Source organism: Lolium rigidum, chromosome 3, assembly GCF_022539505.1.
Source record: "Lolium rigidum isolate FL_2022 chromosome 3, APGP_CSIRO_Lrig_0.1, whole genome shotgun sequence".
Taxonomy (NCBI): Eukaryota; Viridiplantae; Streptophyta; class Magnoliopsida; order Poales; family Poaceae; genus Lolium; species Lolium rigidum.
Genome location: NC_061510.1, coordinates 191,903,875 through 191,925,368, shown reverse-complemented (window position 1 = coordinate 191,925,368; position 21,494 = coordinate 191,903,875). Strand labels below are relative to the sequence as shown.

General features: G+C 42.9%; 1 long non-coding RNA gene across 1 annotated transcript; it reads right to left on the bottom strand.

Moving 5' to 3' along the window:
* Positions 1 to 16,825: 16,825 nt before the first annotated feature.
* On the bottom strand, positions 16,826 to 18,032 carry LOC124699134. The gene is made up of 3 exons (XR_007001285.1): positions 17,861 to 18,032; positions 17,568 to 17,759; positions 16,826 to 16,871 (listed from the first exon to the last, which is right to left on the bottom strand). It is a non-coding gene; the product is annotated as an uncharacterized LOC124699134 (long non-coding RNA).
* Between the last annotated feature and the right edge of the window lie 3,462 nt (positions 18,033 to 21,494).

The following is a 21,494-nucleotide window of genomic DNA, read 5'->3' as shown; positions in this document are numbered from 1 at the left end:
ATCTGTACTTTGGAGCTTGCGTACCACACCTAACAGGTCGACTCAATACACCCCGTTCTTCTTGGTACACGGAGCCGAAGCAGTTCTGCCAGCCGACGTTCGGTTCGAAGCTCCTCGAGTGACAGCATACACAAAATCCTCCTCCAACATCGCGCTGCAAGATGTTGTAGACCTCCTTGACGAAGCTCGAGACATTGCTTTGGCAAGAACTACGGTATACCAGCAAGCCTTGAGAAATTATCACAGCCGACGGATACGCAGTCGAAGCTTTAGCGTTGGAGATATGGTACTTCGGCTGAAGCAAGAGAGACCCTCGAAACTCGAGTCTCCATGGGAAGGACCATATATCGTCACCGAAGTGATACCAGGAGGAGCATATCGGATCAAAAACCAACTTCAGGAAAAGACGTTGAGAATCCATGGAACATCGCACAGTTGCGATGCTTCTATACATAGGATACAATTGCTTTTAATTATTCGATAGCTCTTAAGGTTGCTTTTTCGTTATGAATAAAGTTCTAATCATGTTTTCTACCTTTTTTCTCAATCCAGGCCCTACCACCTGAACAGGTCGTTTGCGGCCCCTACCATTGGCTCTTACTCCCATCGAGAGTGTTGGCCTAAAAAATACGCTTACACAGTGTCATTAATTAAATACTCTCAACGGGAGCTAAGATTAATGACACACAAAAACAACTAATCCAAGCCTCGAGAAAATGCGCGAGTGCTGCAGTCGATGGTTACATTATCACAAAATAAGGCTCAAACCGGTGCACCGCGTGACGAAGCCAAGCGTCTAATTCCCTCGACTAAGTCGATGGGTCTCGCTTTCGTAAAACTTACATATCGACTTCGCAATAAAATTGCAAATCACAACGAAGTCGTCGGGAGAGCAGGTTGAACTGATCACTCAGCCGCCCTCGGCAAAAAATTAACAATCAAACTAACATAGTGTGCAACGCACATAGTAAATTTATACAAAACAATCTTATGCAGGAACAAAGTTATCACATTCATGACTGGGCTCCCTGGTCTCCTCGGGCCCTCAGATCTCTCTCGAGGCCCATCCCCATCCGAGAGATAATGGTATATGCAGGACCTCTGGCGATATCATAATATTGATCTAAACTCCTTTCGGTGTTTTCCACGGCCTTCAAGTCTAAAGATGGATGACATGCTAAAACTGAAGCAAAAGCAAGCTCAGCACCAGCCAGAAGCTCTTTCCGCACCAGCTGTCGAATCCTCTCAGGAGATTTAAATCGGGTAAACAGAGCAGACAAAGTCTCGGGCGCCTGATCCAAAGGGAACAAAGTCTTCCAAACCATCGTGAGATGAGCGTGGAACTTATCAAAATAGTAATGCAGCTTCTCTACCCGATGTCATCATCCACAGGCAATGCCTTAGACAACTTCTCTAAGTCCGACCCCATCCCATGGCCCATTGGCAGCTGGAAAGTAAGGACCACCCCAAACAAGAGGGAACGGCGTTTCAATACCTCCACAGGCTCGGAAGAATCAACAAGGAAAGCATCCGCCATCTCGCCAAGAGTCCTGTCCTGCTTCATCTTCGGGAAGATCATCGAGTATAGCCTCGACAACGCTCCTTTAGTCTTTTGCAGAAGTCCAAGGACTTGGACATTAGACTCAGCGGCAAGCGATAGGGCATCGGCTGTAGAGTCCTCCCGAAGCTGATGGCGTCGAGTGATAGTTATATTGGCGGCCTCTGAAAGAAAGACAGATCAGTAGCCAGTGAGGAAATACCAAGAAAGAAACTATGTGTCATGAATTTTACCCAATAAATCCTTGATGGAGTCGCGGAGGACGCCTTCCTTCTTGTCGGTCGCAACCGCTGCCGCATGCCTGGCGTCCTGTTCATCCTTCATCTGCCGCTTCAGCTTCTTCAACTCCTCCTTCAGCAAGGCATTTTCATTCTTGGCGTCGGTGGCAAGCCTGTTGGCCTCCAGCACCTGATCAGCCGAAGATTTGATAGTCTTTCGAAGTTGGGCGTTTTCAACCTCTAGTCGGGTAAACTGCTTGGCAAAATCTACCACAGCATCGACTGTGGCGTAAATCGGCTGCAGTAAGGAAAATCAAGAAGACTCAGTTGATAAAAACTCAGCAAAACAAGGTAGATTAAATACTTACGTGGTCACGACCAGCCGACGAAGTAGGAGCATCGCCAGGACGAATAACCTTCGACACTGGAATCTTTTCCACGACCGTCTTTGTGGGAGGCGTCGACTTGGCAGGAGAAGGATTCGGCCCTTTAGCTGATGCCATTTTCTCGACAGATAATTTAGCCCTCTTCGCAAGAGGAACATCATCATCATCATCAGAGCTACTTAAGAAGGATGCACAATTAGCATACGAAGTAGTAAAGAATACGTCAACGAAGGGCTAAAGATGCTTACAGGTCCAGGTCATCTTCAGCAGCGAAAAAACCTGTCGAACTTTCCTGGATAGGAGGAGGCGGAGCAGTCCCAACGGCATCATTATCCTGTCCGCTAGGACTTGATTCGGCCGTTGTAATAAAATCATCGTTTACCTGCTTACGTCGCCTGCTCCTAATGAAGGCATCATCATCGGCAACTTCTTCCTCTTGGACATCGCTGTCCTCAAGGGCGTGTTGGACGTCCTCGGTCTCCTCGGAGTCGTCATCATCATCCTCTGGTTCCACACCGCTTTCCGGCGTAGGAGGATAACATTGAGCGACGGTGGAGGCCTATCGAGTGAAGAAAGTTTGTAAAGCACAATGAAGAAAGAAACAACAGCAGCAAACAAGAAACGGCGGAAATTACCTCAGTCGGGAGGTGGTCCAGATCATAAGGGGGACGCGCTGATGTCAGGACAATGTTATCCTTCATACTGAGGCACGTTAAGCGTCGGACTTCATCTTGGAGTTCATCAGCTGACAGGTCGGCAGAGTTGACCCTAGATTTGTCGTCCTTGCCAGTATAAAGCCACAGCTGATGAGGTCGAGACATCAGCGGCTGCACTCGACGTTGCAGGAACACTGAGACTACTTCAGTACCGCACATCGTCAAGCCTCTCGTGTTCTTCAAAGCGACGACTTGGTCAAATAGCCCGTCAGCTATCACCCTCTCTTCGGGAGAAAGGGCGTTTCGCCAGGACTTCTTTGGCTGAGCTATCAAGACATCTTTGAAAGGAGGGAGATTCGAGCGCCGCCCGTGCACCACAGGGTCTCGCAGATAAAACCACTTGTTGCGCCAGCCCTGGACGGATTCCTTCATTGGATAGTCGAAGTAATCGACCTCCTTCCTGACAACGAAGCCAACGCCACCGACGACGGGGGGGCCATTGCTGTTGTTATGACGCTTCACATAAAAGTTCTTCTTCCAAAGACCCCAGTGGGGATCAATGCCAAGGAAGGCCTCGCAGACAGTAATAAAGATGGAGAGGTGCAAAATGGAGTTTGGGTCAGCTGCCAAAGCTGGATCCCATAGAAGAAAAGAAGGGAGCGAAGGAACTGGTGGGCAGGAAGAGAGAGACCACGAAACAAGAAGGCAATGAACATAACGGTAAAGCCCTTCAGAGGCTTTGGGCGAGAAACAGCACCTGGAAGACGGATGTCATCCTCAGATGCGGAGATGAAGCCGAGGGAGCGCAGCTTGTTCACATCGCGATTGGAAATGGCGGAGGCGCTCCAGTTGCGGCTGACTTTGGCCGCGTCCGAGGTGCTGGTGATCTTCTTCTTTCCCATGGCGTACGGAGCTTCTGAAGGAGGAGCAGAGGGGGCAGGAAGGCTTGAGCGAGAAGATGAGCAGTAAGGGGCGTGAAAAGTAAAAACGAGGAGGCCCTCTATTTGTGACGTAAGAATTTGTGCAAAATCGTGGCCATAACTCCACAGACGTCGTGGGAGGTGGAGCAGATCTGGCTGTACACGTGGCGCTTAAAGAAAGAACGGAACCGGCGGCCCATTATTCCCACGTTGCGCGAAAATCAAGGAGACGCCTCGGTCGCCGCGCATGCATTGGTCAATTCCTAAAAACTGCCCCGCAAAACTAGGGTGGGCCCGTCAGGTCAGGTCTTGTCAATCGAGCCACAGCAGCAGCACGTCAACAGTGACGTCATAAAGATTGTTGATAGCAGTCGAAGAAAAAATGAAGAAACATCGAATGGCTTTGAGCCCGGACTCGGGGGCTACTCCCATCGGGAGCGCTGAACGCGCACCCGACAGAATGAAGACTTGAGTCTGCACCCGGTTGCAAGCACCCGTGCCCAGACTCGGGGGCTACTCCCATCGGGAGCGCCGGACGCGCACCCGACAGAACTTTTTTGCACTCCAGGATCATGCCCGGGGACTTGATTCTGCGTAGGGTAACGTTGTTTTGCCATCGGCAGTTAACCAGCAAAAGTTGGGCACGTTACTCATTATCCCTTGCATGTGGAAAATATATCGGATGACCTATGAAGACTTGCAGAAAAACTTCGGCAGAGCAGAACGTTCGAGTGGTACAACTTGAGTCTACGCACGGATTGCAAGCATCCGTACCTAGACTCGGGGGCTACTCCCATCGGGAGCGCTGACGCGCACCCGACAGAAGAAGATGATGCAGATTCAAGAAGAACAAGAACAATCAAGGAGAAGAACATCAAAAGGAAGCATGCTTCAGTCTCTACCCGAACTATGTTCGGCTAGACACTCGGGGGCTACTGACGTGGGCATTACCCTTCGGGTAACCGACATTGCCCTATCCTGTATTAACTAGTTGGAGGCCCATAAAGGCACTTGGAGGCAAGGCGGGCCATCTGGTTGGTGCATCAGAAGATTCCTTGGCGGGCAAGACAGGCAAGCAACCGAACAAGGAAAGATTAGATTTAAAACTACTGTAAACCTAGTCGTACTCGGTGAAACCTCTTGAGACCTGGCCACCTATATAAAGGCCAGGAGAAGGGCTACCGAGGGACACAATCAATCTTAGCAATCTTAGCCACCAAAAGCTTAGAGCTAGGTCACCATAGCACTTAGCCTTCTCGACGAGATCTCAGCCGAACTATTCGGCACCCCATTGTAACCCAATATCCTCATAATCAAGATCAGACAGGCAGGACGTAAGGGTTTTACCTCATCGAGGGCCCCGAACCTGGGTAAATCGCTCTCCCCGCTTGTCTGTGAACCGATGTCTCGTGTCAGCTTACAGGATTCCATCAACCCTAAGCCCCTATCGGAGGGTGACGTGGGCATTGCCGAGGAGCACCCTCGACAACAGCGGAGTTGTCAATTCAGCTGCACCTGGAAATAAAATTGCTCGCAAGAGTTTATCAGTAGCAACAGTTTTATAGCAGTAGCAGTAGTGAAATATAAGCAGTAGTGTAACAAAGACAGCAGTAGTGATTACAGTAAACAGCAGGATTAAAATACTGTAGGCACAGGGATGGATGAACGGGCGCTGCATGGATAAGAGAACTCATGTAATAATCAAGGCAGAGCATTTGCAGATAGTAATAAAACAGTATCCAAGTACTAAACAACCATAGTCATGTGTTCCGTATATAGTCGTACGTGCTCGCAATGAGAAACTTGCACAACATCTTTTGTCCTACCAGCCGGTGGCAGCCGGGCCTCTAGGGAAACTACTGGTAATTAAGGTACTCCTTTTAATAGAGTACCTGAGCAAAGCATTAACACTCTGTAAACACATGTGATCCTCATATCACAGCCTTCCCCTCCGGTTGTCCCAATTTCTGTCACTTTGGGGCCTCGGGTTTCGGACAGCAATATGTGTATACAACTTGCAGGTAAGATCATAAAACAATGAATATTATCATGAATCAATAACATGTTCAGATCTGAAATCATGGCACTCGGGCCCTAGTGACAAGCATTAAGCATAACAAGTTGCAACAATATCATAAAAGTACCAACAACGGATACTAGGCACTATGCCCTAATAATCTTATGACTATTACATGATCAATCTCATCCAATCCCTACCATCCCCTTCAGCCTACAGCGGGGGAATTACTCACACATGGATGGGGGAAACATGGATGGTCGATGGAGAGGCGTCGGTGGTGATGATGGCGATGATCTCCTCCAATTCCCCGTCCCGGCAGGGTGCCAGAACGGAGTTTCTGGTCCCGAGACAGAGTTTCGCGATGGCGGCGGAGTTCTGGATGTCTTCTAGAAATATGGTCAAATCCCCTAGCGTTTTTAGGTCGAAAGCCTTAAGTAGTCCAGAGGGGAGCGTCGGGGGCTGGCCGAGGCGGCCTCACCATAAGGCGGCGCGCCCCCCTCCTTGGCCGCGCCGGCCTATGGTGTGGGGGCCGTGGGCCTCCCCCTGGCATGCCCTTCTGGCTCCGTGAGTCTTCTGGGAAAATAGGCCCTTCGCAATTATTTCCGGGGATTTTCCTGAAAGTTGAGTTTCTGCACAAAAATAAGACACCAGGGCAATTCTGCTGAAAATAGCGTTAGTCCGTGTTAGTTGTCTCCAAAATACACAAATTAGAGGCAAAACAATAGCAAAAGTGTTCGGGAAAGTAGATACGTTTTGGACGTATCAACTCCCCCCAAGCTTAGCTTATTGCTTGTCCTCAAGCAATTCAGTTAACAACTGAGTGCGATAAAAGAACTTTCACGAACACGTTTGCTCATATGATGTAAATATTCTCATTATATGGCCTAATACTTAGGCAATTCATAATAAGATAAATGCAAATAAAGTCATCTAATAGTTATGTCAATCATGAAAAAGATACCAAGAAACCAATAATAAGCATCATGAAACACTTCTATAAGCAGGATTGCAATGCTCATAAAAAGATATGATAAAGTGGTATCTCGCTTGCCCGTATTTGTACAGCAAAATATAAATGCCCAGGCACCTCTGAAGTTCATTGAAAGACTAGAAGTAAAGATTATCAAAGACAAAAGCATCAAAGTCATACTACAGTTAACTATATTTTGGGACAAACATGTTACACTAAGAATGACAATTATGCTCTCAAGAAGGTGCTCAAAGAAAGGATGGTGACTCAACATAAAAGTAAAAGATTGACCCTTCGCAGAGGGAAGCAAGGATTAACATGTGCTAGAGCTTTTCAATTTTCTAAAGACAGAAGTAAAATTGTTTTGAGAGGTGTTTGTTGTTGTCAACGAATTCTAGTGGGCACTCTAACTACCTCGTCAACCAGACTTTCAACAGCTGCTCCCGTGAAGGACGTTATCTCTACCAGCAAGGTAGATCATCCCTCTTCTCTTTTGTTTACACATGTATTTTAGTTTCATTATGATGACACTCCCCCCAACCTTTGCTTACATAAGCCATGGCTAACCGAATCCTCGGGTGCCTTCCAACATTCTCATACCATGGAGGAGTGTCTATTTGCAAATTAAGTTGCTTACTGATAAATCAGGGCAAAACCTGTGAAGAGAATTATTAATGAAAGTTGTAATTAATTGGGGCTGGGCACCCCGTTGCCAACTCCTTTTGCAAAATTATTGGATAAACGGATGTGTCACTAGTCCATTAGTGAAAGTCTGTCAGGAGTAAATGACAAGGTTGAAAGATAAAACACCACATACTTCCTCATGAGCTATAAAACATTGACACAAATTGAGAGGTACTTTGAAGGTTTTAAAGGTAGCACATGAAAATTTACTTGGAATGGTTTGAAATGTCATGCATAGGTATTTATGGTGGATACTTTGGAATAACTTGGTTTTCAGGGGTTTGGAAGCACGAGCAGCATTCCCGCTCAGTACAAGTGAAGGCTAGCAATAGACTGGGAAGCGACAATCAAGAGAGCAATAACTGTCATAATCATGCTTGCGACAGAATAAAATTAATGGAGGCATAAAAGTGATACAAGAACTCTCAAGCAAAGTAAATCATCGAGGCTTAATTGAATTTTTGTTTAGTCATATGTATGCGTGAGCATGTGCCAAGTCAATTCGAACGAGTTATTCAGAGGAGGATACCATAATGTCATACCTATCTATGAATAAAACAATGCAAGCAAATATTTATGACATGCTACTCATATTAATAAATTGGAGCTAAACATGATAGATCATGAACTACTAGACTTTCATTAAATGACATATACCTCACATGAACCAACTGAGCATGCTCACATGGATGAGTATATGTACAAAAATGAAAACAAATAGAGTTCATACCAGCCTCTCACCACAGTCGAGTTGTTGTAGATCGTCATTATTGCCTTTCACTTGTGTAGCTTGAATAATATGGAATGAAAACCAAGCTCCAACCACCGGAGACCGCTGAACTCCATAGTGAACTTTACAAAACCAAAGAAGAACAACAAATATTTTTGGTGTTTTCGAATTGGAAACAAGAACAAAAGGAAACAAACAAACAAAGCAAAATCTTTTTGGATTTTCTCATAGCAAACTAACGATAGTAAATAAAGAAAAATAAGAACAAGAGACCAAATAAACAAATGATATAGAGAAACAACAGAAATATTTTTGTTCTTTTTGTGTTTTAGAAAAGAAACAAAGCAAAAACAAGAGAATGAAAACTAAAAGAATCACAGAAAAGCAAAGTGGCAGAAATCTGCCAGAACTTGACAGCAGTACAGTAATCAATTTTTTCGAAAATCTTCTGCTGTTCAACTCGAAAAGTGCTCAACTAATGAAAGTTCGATAATAACCTGGGGAACATGCAAAAAAATTTGCAGCTCAAAATAACGTTCTGGCTACGCACAAGATTTTTTTTAGTATCAGTCCAGAATCTGTTTTTAGACAGCACTTCCTCAAATATCATCTTCCTCATATTAGAGGCAACCATCGGCACACAAATGAAATAAAAAGTAAAAGTAAAGGTTACTACAGTAGTAAAAACCTTCAACAACTAAAAATAAGAAACCTACTGAAATAAAAATAACCGAAAGAGAAACAACCAAAAGAAGTGAAATAAGTATATACAAATGACCGGCAATTGTAATATGCAATGAATGAGTGATGCCGGCGTACCTCCCCCCAAGCTTAGGCTTTTGGCCTAAGTGGAGATCAAACCCAGAGAGGGTCAGGGTTCCACGCTGGTGGATCATACATGGCATGGTCGTAATAAGATCCCTGTGCCGAAGAAAAGGATGAAGGCTCCACATGCCCGGAATACTGATGTGAAGAACTTGCTGCGTCGAACGACAAGTCGAGGGGATCCTCGGCCTCCTCCATGCCGTCTCCTGCGTGATGGCCGCAACTCTCTATGTATGCATCAACTTCATCTTCTGTGACCGACCAACCGTTCCACTCTCATCCGAGAAACTTCTCCCTTGACAGATCATCTCGTAAAGTTTCAAGAGTTTCGATGGCAGCCCCCTAATCTTCTCACATGATCCCCATTTTGGCACTTTAATAGCTGCACAAAAATCATCAAAGGGTAAGTTGATAGTTTTATTGTAGATTTTATATTGAACCATGGGGTTAGGTTGGGACCAATGGAATTCAAAATCCTTCACCACTGACATGGTTAGTTTTGCATATTGGTGAGGTTCACCAACAACAAAATCTTCTAACCCTGCATTAGAGATTAGATTTTGAACATCCTGGAAAATCCCTACACTCTCATGAAATCGGTGCACGGGTAGTAGGAGGGGAATACCCCCTCTTCACGGTGGACTCTCATAACTTCCTGCACCTCCAGTTCATGTTGATTGAGTTGATGTCTATTCCACTCCATTTTCTGAAATTTTTCAACAAACATTATAAAATCTGATTTTGAGACATATACATGAGGGAGACTACTATAGGAACTTGATAAAGTACTAAACATGCATCAAAACTCATTTATACAACTTGAATCAAGCATGCAAACTCACTTAACATGTCACCTACAACAGCAAATTACTCAAGATATACTCAACTAAACAAAATTCTATTTGGATAATCGGAGGAGTCACATACCGGAGAGCAAATGCTCCAAATCTCAGCAGCAAAGATGGGCTGAGCAAGGAGATCGAAAATTTCGAGCAACAACAGCAAGAAACTCGGGTTTGAACAATGGTGGTGTGGTTTCCCGTGAGAGAGAGTGGAGTGGTAGGTGGATGAGTGAGTGGAGGGCCAGGTGGGGCCCTCACCACAGGGTGGCGCTCCCCCCTTGCTGGCCGCGCCGGCACATGGGGTGCAGCCCTGGGGTGCCCCACTGGTCAGCCCCAGCCACTCCCAGGTTGCATTTTGAAAAATAGGACCAGTGATATAATTTTTATAATTTTTTGAAAATTTTGAAAAATGCACATTTCTAGGTGTTAAAATAACTATTTCAGGACCGAAAAAGATTATCAAACTTCTAAACAACTAAAGCATCTTGCAAAACAAGTAGTGCTACAACAAGTAAAACAAGTGGAGAAAGAAAGAAATGTTGTTTAGCTCTTCCATGCATTTAAAATATACTTGTTAACAAGGTTGATCAAGTCTTGCCACCAAATAAATTTTACATGTCATAAGAAGAAATAAACCTCAAATCAATCATGTTACCTTCTATTGTATTGATATGGATCCAATCATAATAGTTTGATATTCTTCTTTAGGCTCATATATAGGACAATCAATAACTCCCACTTTGATAGTTCTCAAATTAGAAATTGTATTAACTCCATATACTTTATCAATCCTCTTGGGAAAATAAACAGTATGTTCCTTGTCCTCAACATTGAAAGTAACTTTTCCTTTATTGCAATCAATAACAGCTCCTGCAGTGTTAAGAAAAGGTCTTCCAAGAATAATAGACATATTATCATCTTCGGGCATTTCCAACACAACAAAATCAGTTAATATTAACAAATTTTGAGTAACTTGAACAGGAACATCTTCACATATACCAACAGGAACAGCAGTAGATTTATCAGCCATTTGCAAAGATATATCGGTTGGTATCAACTTATCTAGATCAAGTCTCTTGTAAAGAGAAAAAGGCATAACACTAACTCCTGCTCCCAAATCACATAGAGCAGTTCTAACATAATTATTCTTGATGGAACAAGGGATAGTTGGTATACCCGGGTCTCCCAGACTTCTTTGGAACCTTGCCATTGAAAGAGTAATTAGCAAGCATAGTGGAAATCTCCTCATTAGGAATTTTCCTTTTGTTAGAGACAATATCTTTCATATACTTTGAATAAGGAGGCAATTTAATAGCATCAATCAAAGGGATTTGCAAAAACAAAGGTTTCATCCAATCACAAAATTTATTATAGTGTTCTTCCTCCTTTGATTTTAGTTTCTTAGCAGGAAAAGGCATTTGCTTTTGAACCCAAGGTTCTCTTTCATTACCATGTTTCTTAGCAATAAAATCTTCTTTAGTGTACTTTTTATTTTTAGCATGCTTTTTAGGTTCATCTTCGATCTCATCTTTATCAGAAACATCATTCTTATCATTATCTTTATCATGTTCATTACCACTTTCAGTTTCAGCATCAGAAATAGAAATACTATTAGGATCATTAACAGGTTCAGAAGATTCTACAACAGTTTTATGTTTCTTCTTCTTTCTCTTAGAAGGACCACTAGTTTCTTTAGTTCGTTGAGAATCTTGTTCAACTCTTTTGGGATGCCCCTCAGGATATAGAGGATCCTGAGTAGAAACACCACCTCTAGTTGTTATTTCATAAGCATGTTTTTCTTTATGAGTATTTTTAACAAGTCATTTTGCACTTTAGTAAGTTGATCAATTTGAGTTTGAACCATATGAAAATGTTTAACAAGCATCTTAACATCATTGGAGGTTCTCTCCACAATATCATGCAATTTACTAATAGCTTGAGAATTTCCCATTAGATGATTCTCTACTCTCATATTAAAGTTATTTTGCTTAACAACATAATTATCAAATTCATCTAAACATTGATCAGGAGGTTTTGAGTAAGGAATGTCTCCTCTATCAAAGCGTTGAAGAGAATGTACCTCAATCGTGGATGAAGGGGGAGTTATCTTACATAAATCTTCTATGGGAGGTAAATTCTTCACATCTTCAGATTTAATACCTTTCTCTTTAAGAGATTTCTTGGCTTCCATCATATCTTCATCATTTAATTTAATCATACCCCTCTTCTTCAATATTGGTGTTGGGGTTGGTTCAGGTGTAGTCCAATCATCATGATTTCGGCTTATTCTAGCCATTAATTCTTCAGCTTCGTCTGGAGTTCTTTTCCTGAAAACACAACCAACACAACTATCCAGGCATGCCCTAGACTCAATGGTTAGTCCACTATAAATTATATCAAGTAGGTCATGCTTTTCCAAATCATGTCCAGGCCGAGCTCTGATAAGAGAGCAAAACCTTGCCCAAGCTTCAGGCAATTTCTCTCCATCTTCCTGGTCAAAACTATAAATTTTCTGCAAGGCAATATGTTGAGCACTAGCAGGAAAGTATTTCCGAAAGAAAACATCAAGCAAACCTTTTGGACTATCAATAGAATCAGGAGGCAAACTATTATACCAAATTTTAGCATCATCCTTTAATGAGAAAGGAAAAAATTTAGCAACAAAATAAGTACGCATCTTAATATCATCAGAAAACAAGCTACTCAAAGTAGAAAGCTCATTCATGTGCTCTACAAGCACTTTCTTTTTCAGTACCACAAAAAGGTGTTTTCTCAACAATAGATATATGAGATAAATCAAGAGAAAAATCATAATCCTTATCCTTAATGTTTATAGGAGATGTGGCAAATTTAGGATCGGGAGACAGCTTTATATCTAACAAGCACGTTGTGCAAGAAGCTTTTTAATATTACTTGCATCAGTAGTAGCATTACATTTATCAATAAAATCATCATCAAGTTCCGCATAATCTTCATCAAGATCATCACTAGAGTGTTCAACAGACTCAGGTGAATTAACAGGTGTAACAGTATTTTCATTAGGAATTTCAGTATTTTCAATTTGTCTAGACCTAGCAATTGTAGCATCTAGAAAATGACCTAATGAACCATTATCATCAAGCACAGTAGAAGCATCATCAAAATTATCAGAGGAATTTTCAGTTTCAGCAGAAGTACCAACACGTGAAGCTTGTGGTGGTGAAACAAGTTGACTTATCACAGATGGTGAATCAAGAGCAGCAGAGGTACTAAGAGTTGTACCTTTTCTTGTAGTGGATGGTAATATGGCGACTTTAGTATCGCGAGGTTTACCATGATGGAGGATTTGCAGCGAACAATATCAATCCAGGTGAACTTGCAAATAAAGCTATGCTCCCCGGCAACGGCGCCAGAAAATAGTCTTGATGACCCACAAGTATAGGGGATCGCAACAGTCTTCGAGGGAAGTAAAACCCAATTTATTGATTCGACACAAGGGGAGCCAAAGAATATTTGTAAGCCTTAACAGCGGAGTTGTCAATTCAGCTGCACCTAGAAATAAACTTGCTCGCAAGAGTTTATCAGTAGCAACAGTTTTATAGCAGTAGAAGTAGTGAAATATAAGCAGCAGTGTAACAAACACAGCAGTAGTGATTATAGTAAACAGCAGGATTAAAATACTGTAGGCACAGGGATGGATGAACGGGCGCTGCATGGATAAGAGAACTCATGTAATAATCAAGGCAGGGCATTTGCAGATAGTAATAAAACAGTATCCAAGTACTAAACAACCATAGGCATGTGTTCCGTATATAGTCGTACGTGCTCGCAATGAGAAACTTGCACAACATCTTTTGTCCTACCGACTGGTGGCAGCCGGGCCTCTAGGGAAACTATCGGTAATTAAGGTACTTCTTTTAATAGAGTACCGGAGCAAAGCATTAACACTCCGTGAACACATGTGATCCTCATATCACAGCCTTCCCCTCCGGTTGTCCCAATTTCTATCACTTTGGGGCCTCGGGTTCCGGACAGCAATATGTGTATACAACTTGCAGGTAAGATCATAAAACAATGAATATTATCATGAATCAATAACATGTTCAAATCTGAAATCATGGCACTCGGGCCCTAGTGACAAGCATTAAGCATAACAAGTTGCAACAATATCATAAAAGTACCAACAACGGATACTAGGCACTATGCCCTAACAATCTTATGACTATTACATGATCAATCTCATCCAATCCCTACCACCCCCTTCAGCCTACAGCGGGGGAATTACTCACACATGGATGGGGGAAACATGGATGGTCGATGGAGAGGCGTCGGTGGTGATGATGGCGATGATCTCCTCCAATTCCCCGTCCCGGCAGGGTGCCAGAACGGAGTTGGAGTTTCTGGTCCCGAGATGGAATTTCGCGATGGCGGCGGAGTTCTGGATGTCTTCTGGAAATATGGTCGAACCCCCTGGCGTTTTAAGGTCGAAATCCTTAAGTAGTCCAGAGGGGAGCGTCGGGGGCTGGCCGAGGCGGCCTCAACATAAGGCGGCGCGCCCCCTCCTTGGCCGCGCCGGCCTATGGTGTGGGGCCCGTGGGCCTCCCCCTGGCCTGCCCTTCTTGCTCCGTGAGTCTTCTGGGAAAATAGGCCCTTCGCAATTACTTCCGGAGATTTTCCTGAAAGTTGAGTTTCTGCACAAAAATAAGACACCAGGGCAATTCTGCTGAAAACAGCATTAGTCCATGTTAGTTGTCTCCAAAATACACAAATTAGAGGCAAAACAATAGCAAAAGTGTTCGGGAAAGTAGATACGTTTTGGACGTATCAGGACTCTCCCTGCCTCTTCTCGCTCAACAACTAGGACGGTGCTAAAGACCTGCACCGTTGCTGCTATATACATGAGCATTGTTTCTTTTTCATGTGGAGTTACGAGTACGGGAGATGTCGACAAAATCTTTAAATTATCGAAAGATCCCTGTGCCTCGGCTGTCCACTCGAACTTTTCTGATTTCTTCATCAACTGATAGAAGGGCAAAGCTTTCTCTCCTAGCTTGGCGATGAATCTACTAAGCGCTTCCAATCGTCCTACCAATTGTTGCACTTGGTGCAAATTATTTAGCGGTTCCATGTCAAGTATAGCTTTGATCTTCAAAGGATTGGCCTATATTCCTCTGGCTGAGATGAAGTACCCGACTACTCCTGGCACCCCGAAGAAACATTTCTTCGGGTTCAGCTTGATTTTGTACCTGTCGAGATTGTCGAAGGTTTCTCACAAATCGTCGATGAGGGTAACTGCATGTTTGGTTTTTACCACGATATCATCGATGTAGACTTCGATATTCCTTCCCATCTGCTCCCCAAGACAACCTTGCATACACCGTTGATAAGTTGCGCCTGCGTTTTTCAACCCGAAAGTCATAACGTTGTAACAGTAACCGCCGTGTGGGGTTATGAACGCGGTTAACTCTTGGTCTTCTTTCTTGAGCTTGATCTGATTATATCCGGAGTACTCGGTCAATGCTTGTTGAGGCTTGTGTAATCGATACACATGCGAAGAGCTGTCATATCTTTCTTCGGCACCATGACTGGGTTAGCTACCCATTCGGCTTCCTTGAGCACCCGAATGAATCCAGCCTTGCGGAGTCAATTAACTTCTTCGTCAATAGCTTCTCTTTGGTTCTAAAAACCAGCGCATCGTCTGCTGTACAGGTTTGGCTTTGGTGTCAACATTAATGTAGCAACCTCACCTTTTCAGGTGCCGATCTCTGTGCATATCTGTGCTAGTCCCTGGATCAATCGCTAGCACACACAGTACAAGATGTAATACCAAGAAACAATGGTCTTTATTACATCAAATGATCCAGAATTTACATAAATGATTACAAGTTGCATAGCACAAGACTAGCATATCATCAGAGTTTCACAACGAATAAACTTTGACAGCATGGAGTCCTTCGTCTTCATATGCCACAGGCGAGCATGTTGAGGATAGACTCGTAACCCCTAACGTTCCCTTACTCATCGACTGAAAAAAACCTGCAACATGATACGTTGCAGCCACAAATGGTCAATACATTTGAATTGTATTGGCAAGATGACACTATAGTGGACTCAAATGGCAACCTAACACTTAAGTGTACATTTGGCTGGTAGAGCTCAGGTATGATTTGCATAAAGCCAGTTTTCTCCTATCAATTGTCAAATCATTTTCTTCCCTTCTAATTAGGCGGTTCCATTGATAGAAATCAATGAACCTGGAATATCACTGATGGAAACCAGTGAATTCCTCCTACCCTTGTTCACCCATCAAAATTTTAATTTAAGAAGTTGGGATGAGGAGACTTTTGAACAGGATCCTTGTCAGTTCTCTCAAATTGTCCGTAACCGGAGACACGGCTAAGTACTTAGATTTAGCACTCTACAGAGGTTCTACAAATTTACCCACATGACCTAGTCTGTTCTTCTTCCATGATGCACATTTTGCTCAAATGGACAGATGTCGACTAGGACGAGACTTTTCCGAAGTGATCACCCAGACCATCCTCTACGGACCCGCTCCAACCTACATTCTCCTACATCATCATGTCGCGTAGGGCCCAGGTTCACACAACGTACTCCGTCAAGCCAGAGCCCATATAGCATGTGGTTGTACGGTAAACTAATGAGCAAGGTTGTCTAATCTATCTTTGTTCCTGGGTGGCCGTCCACAAGTGCGATACACCTGGTGGTTCAGAGGTTCGACGACATGACCCCAGGGAACCAATCAACATAACCCGAGCAATACCAATTCCACCCAGGTAGTTCATTAAACGTAGTTGTTTTTCCATAACTAACTAACAAAATCATTTCATAGCATAGCTGAGCAACAACTAAATTTAATGGCGACAAAATAGTCAAGTAGGGGTAGCTAGACTACTGGGATTGCATAGCAAAGCATATACCCTAAACATGTATACTACCAAAATCTCTACTGTGCATAGATAAAAACTGGGACATTTGTGAGGGTGTGTCACTTGCCTTGGTGAGATGAGGAGTTGGTACACTCTTCGCACAAACACTCGTTGCAATCAGCACAACCACAATCTACAAATAATATTTTCACTCCATAAACACATAGCAACATATAGACAGTCACAAATGGAATATGGATGCAATATGTGGCTTAAACTTGAACAACACACTTAATATGTTCTCTGGTTTTCAACTATATACATGATGCCATGGCAAAATTTTAGTGTTGAATTAATAATTAAAAACATTCCCTATCATTAGAAAAGACCTACAACACTAACCAAATACTACAAGAGAAATGTATAGGTCACAGTTTTCTTTTCAATGCTAATGTACAGAGGGTTCAATTCTCTGTTAATAGCAAAGGTAATTACTCCAAAATAATTTGTAGAACTATATATATATAGTCAAAATACTCCAATTGAGTTTCTGTAAAAACTGTATACAAACATGATGCAAAATTTGAATTAATCTAATCAATTTTGTGAGTATGTAGGTATCTTATTTGTGTGATTTAGATCTGTGGTTCAAAAGATATGAATTTTCAAAGTTTCTATGTCAAACTGTCTAAATTTACGTAAGAACCGAATTAGCAGAAAAACACTAGCAAGTGTGTTGTCGTGTGTGTCAGCTGGAGGCACTGGTTCTGTACGTAAATAATAGCAGGAACATTCTAATCAAATCCTAGCTTGGCTCATACTAAGATTATGATATTCCAGTACTAAGTGTATGTGTACGACGGGAAATAACAGGAGACGAATAGGATACCCGCACAAATGGTGGATGATTTTGAAAACGACGGCGCAGGTACGGAGGTTGATGAGAAAGTTGACGAAGAGGCTTCCGAAGTCGATGCTGTCGTAGAAGACGTAGAGAACGTCTAGGTACTTGCTTCTCCCGAAGTCGCTTGCCCAGAAAATCCTTCCGCGGTCGTACTCACCGACGAAGATGGTGTCGTCGCTGTGGTGCACCAAAAATTTCGAAACAAGGCTTGAGAGATGCGCAAGGAATAAATAGAAAGTTTGGAAGAAACTAGAGATCAAAAGATGAACCGTGCTCACCGCAATCGATGATTTACCGCGACGGTACTGCGGACATGCGAGGCGAAATTCGAGCAGCCTAGGGGCTCTCTAGTATGCCGTTTGGGTGGAAATGAAGAGGAGAGAGTGAAGCTTAAGTAGCAACAAACGATGCATCAAATGGTGGCTTAAAACGCCCGGAATCAATTGGAGAGTAAACACGAGAAACTGATAACGCAGCAGTCGTTCGTCTGTGTGCGTCGCATTATGCCTGGCTTGAAGACGATGATGTGGCTGGGACCCACAGAATAAAAGAGAAAGATAGGAAAGGAAAAAAAAATGAAACGCGAGCGACGTCGTTTGCTCTCCTGGGCGTGCACGCACTGGCTGGTTGCCTGGTGCCCCGCTCTCTATGAGCTTGGCTTGGCCACACGTTGTTTTTTTTTTCTTTTCTTTTAAACCAAATCTCTTTTCTCTTTACTGTTTTAGTATTTGGGAAATTAATTTGAAAACCGAAATTTGATTAAAAAAGTGAGTCAAATTAAGTCAGAAAAATACAAATAAAATATCAGCAGATTCCTTATTCAATGAAGAATATTTTGGAACCACTTTTAAAATAGTCTGAATTTTTTTGAATTTGGCACATAGGTCTATATGGCTTTATTTGCATTACTTCGGGTTTTTAGGTTTCTTTAACAAAATTTAAAATTTCATTCAATTTTTTCCTAGGGAATGCAACGATGCCATGATGCTTATGAATGAAATGGATGCATTTTATAATTTGAAAAATTTGGGATGTTACAAACCTAACCCCCTTAAGATGAATCTCGTCCCCGAGATTTCGGAATAGCTAGCAAATAGGTGTGGGTGGTTTTCTCGAAGATCAACTTCTCGTTCCCAAGTTGCTTCTTCCTCTGTATGGTGATTCCACTGAACCTTGCAAAACTTGATTGTCTTGGTACGAGTAACTCTTTCTGCTATCTCCAGAATTTTGACTGGTTTCTCTTCATATGTAAGATCACTCTCCAACTGAACTTCCTCAAGTGGCACTGTATCTCTCAGCGGAGTTTCTGCCATATCTGGGTGACACTTCTTCAGCTGGCTCACATGGAACACATCATGAACGGCTGATAGGGCTTCTGGTAGTTCCAACTGATATGCTACTTCTCCTTTGCGAGCTAGGATCTTGAATGGTCCTACAAAGCGAGGTGCTAGCTTTCCCTTGACTCCAAATCTTTTCACTCCACGCAGTGGAGAAACTCTGAGATAAGCTCTATCTCCCACTTCATAGGTCACTTCTCTACGCTTAGAATCAGCGTAGCTCTTCTGCCTGGATTGAGCTATCTTCAGTCTGTCTCTGATCAATCGAACCTTCTCTTCAGCATCCTTGATTAAGTCCGGACCAAAAAGACTTCTTTCTCCTACGCCACTCCAAAGTAGTGGGGTGGTGCACTTCCTTCCGTATAGTGCCTCGAATGGAGCCATCCCAATGCTAGCTTGGTGGCTATTGTTATATGAAAACTCTGCGTAGGGCAAATTTTCATCCCAACTAGATCCATAGTCTAATGCACAAGCCCTCAACATATCTTCTAAGATCTGATTTACTCTTTCAGTCTGTCCATCGGTCAGTGGGTGAAACGTTGTGCTGAACTCTAGTCTAGTTCCCAAGGACTCATGTAGTTGGCGCCAAAAGTGGGAGGTGAACTGAGTACCTCTATCTGACACAATACTCTTGGGAACGCCATGTAAGCAAATAATTCTACTCATGTAGATCTTGGCTAGCTTGGCACTTGTATAAGTGGTCTTCACAGGTATGAAGTGAGCCACTTTAGTCAAGCGATCTACCACAACCCAAATAGAGTCATACCCTGATCTAGTCTTTGGCAGTCCAGTGATAAAGTCCATGCCTATGTTGTCCCACTTCCACTCGGGTACTGGTAAAGGTTGCAATAGTCCTGCTGGTTTCTGATGTTCTGCCTTGACTCTGCTATAAACATCACACAGTGCAATATACTCGGCAATGTCTCTCTTCAAATTGATCCACCAGAACCTTTCCTTTACGTCCATGTACATCTTAGTGTTGCCAGGGTGAATGGAGTATGGTGAATCATGTGCTTCTTGAAGAATCAACTTCCTAAGTTCAGGGTCCTGGGGTACACAAATGCGCTTCTCGAACCAAATGGTTCCTTGCTCATCTTCATGAAATCCCTTCGCCTTGCCTTTGCTCATATTGATCTTGATTTCTTCTATTTCCTTGTCTAGCTTCTGAGCTTCTCTAATTCTATCCATAAGTGTCGATTGAACCTCAAGGGATGCCAAATATCCTTCTGGCGCAATTTCTAATCTAAGATCTTTAAACTTCTCACACAATTCTTCAGGCAATTCTCCTGCTGTGAGACCGTTCACATAGCTCTTACGGCTCAAGGCATCGGCTACAACATTAGCCTTTCCTAGATGATATTGTAAACTCATATCATAATCTTTTATGAGTTCTAGCCATCTTCTTTGTCTCATGTTCAACTCCTTCTGAGTGAATATATATTTCAGACTCTTATGATCAGTGAACACATCACTATGTTTCCCCATTAAATAATGTCTCCACACCTTGAGGGCATGTACAACAGAGGCTAGCTCCAAGTCATGTGTGGGATAATTCCTTTCATGGTTCTTAAGTTGGCGCGAAGCATAACATACCACTTTGCCGTCTTGCATTAGAACACTACCAAGTCCTTGATGAGAAGCATCACAGTACACCTCGAAGTTTTTATTGATATCCGGCAAACATAGAACTGGTGCACTTACTAGACGTTGCTTCAACTCCTGAAAGCTAGCTTGACACTCGTCGGTCGAGGTAAATTTCTTCTCCTTCTTCAGTAGCTCGGTCATAGGCTTTGCAATCTTGGAGAAATTCTCAATAAACCTCCGATAGTATCCCGCGAGTCCTAAGAAACTCCGAATCTCTCCTGCATTCTTGGGTGACTCCCACTCGGTCACTGCTGCAACTTTGCTTGGGTCTACTGCGACTCCTTCTGCTGAAACTATGTGTCAAAGAAATCCAACTCTGTCTAACCAGAACTCACACTTGCTGAACTTGGCATATAACTTATGCTCTCTCAACTTCTCCATGATTAAGCGCAAATGTTTCTCGTGCTCAGCATCATCTTTTGAATATATCAATATATCATCGATGAATACCACCACGAACTTATCCAAATATTCCATGAACACCTTGTTCATCATGGTCATGAAATATGTCGGAGCATTGGTTAGTCCAAAAGGCATAACTGTATACTCATACAGACCGTATCGGCTTGTGAATGCGGTCTTAGGTATATCCTCCTCCCAGATCTTCAATTGGAAGTATCCCGATCGAAGGTCTATCTTGGAGAATACCTTTGCTCCCTTCAATTGGTCGAACAAGTCATTGATATTTGGCAATGGGTACTTGTTTTTAATCGTCATCTCATTCAGCGAACGATAGTCCATCACTAATCTCTTGCTTGAGTCTTTCTTCTCAACAAACAGTACAAGTGCTCCCCAAGATGACGAACTAGGTCGAATAAATCCTTTCTTGATTTGCTCGTTAAGTTGCTTCTTTAGTTCCTTTAGTTCATCAACATCCATCTTATATGGTCTCTTGGCTATGGGTCCAGTACCGGGCAATAGTTCAATGAGA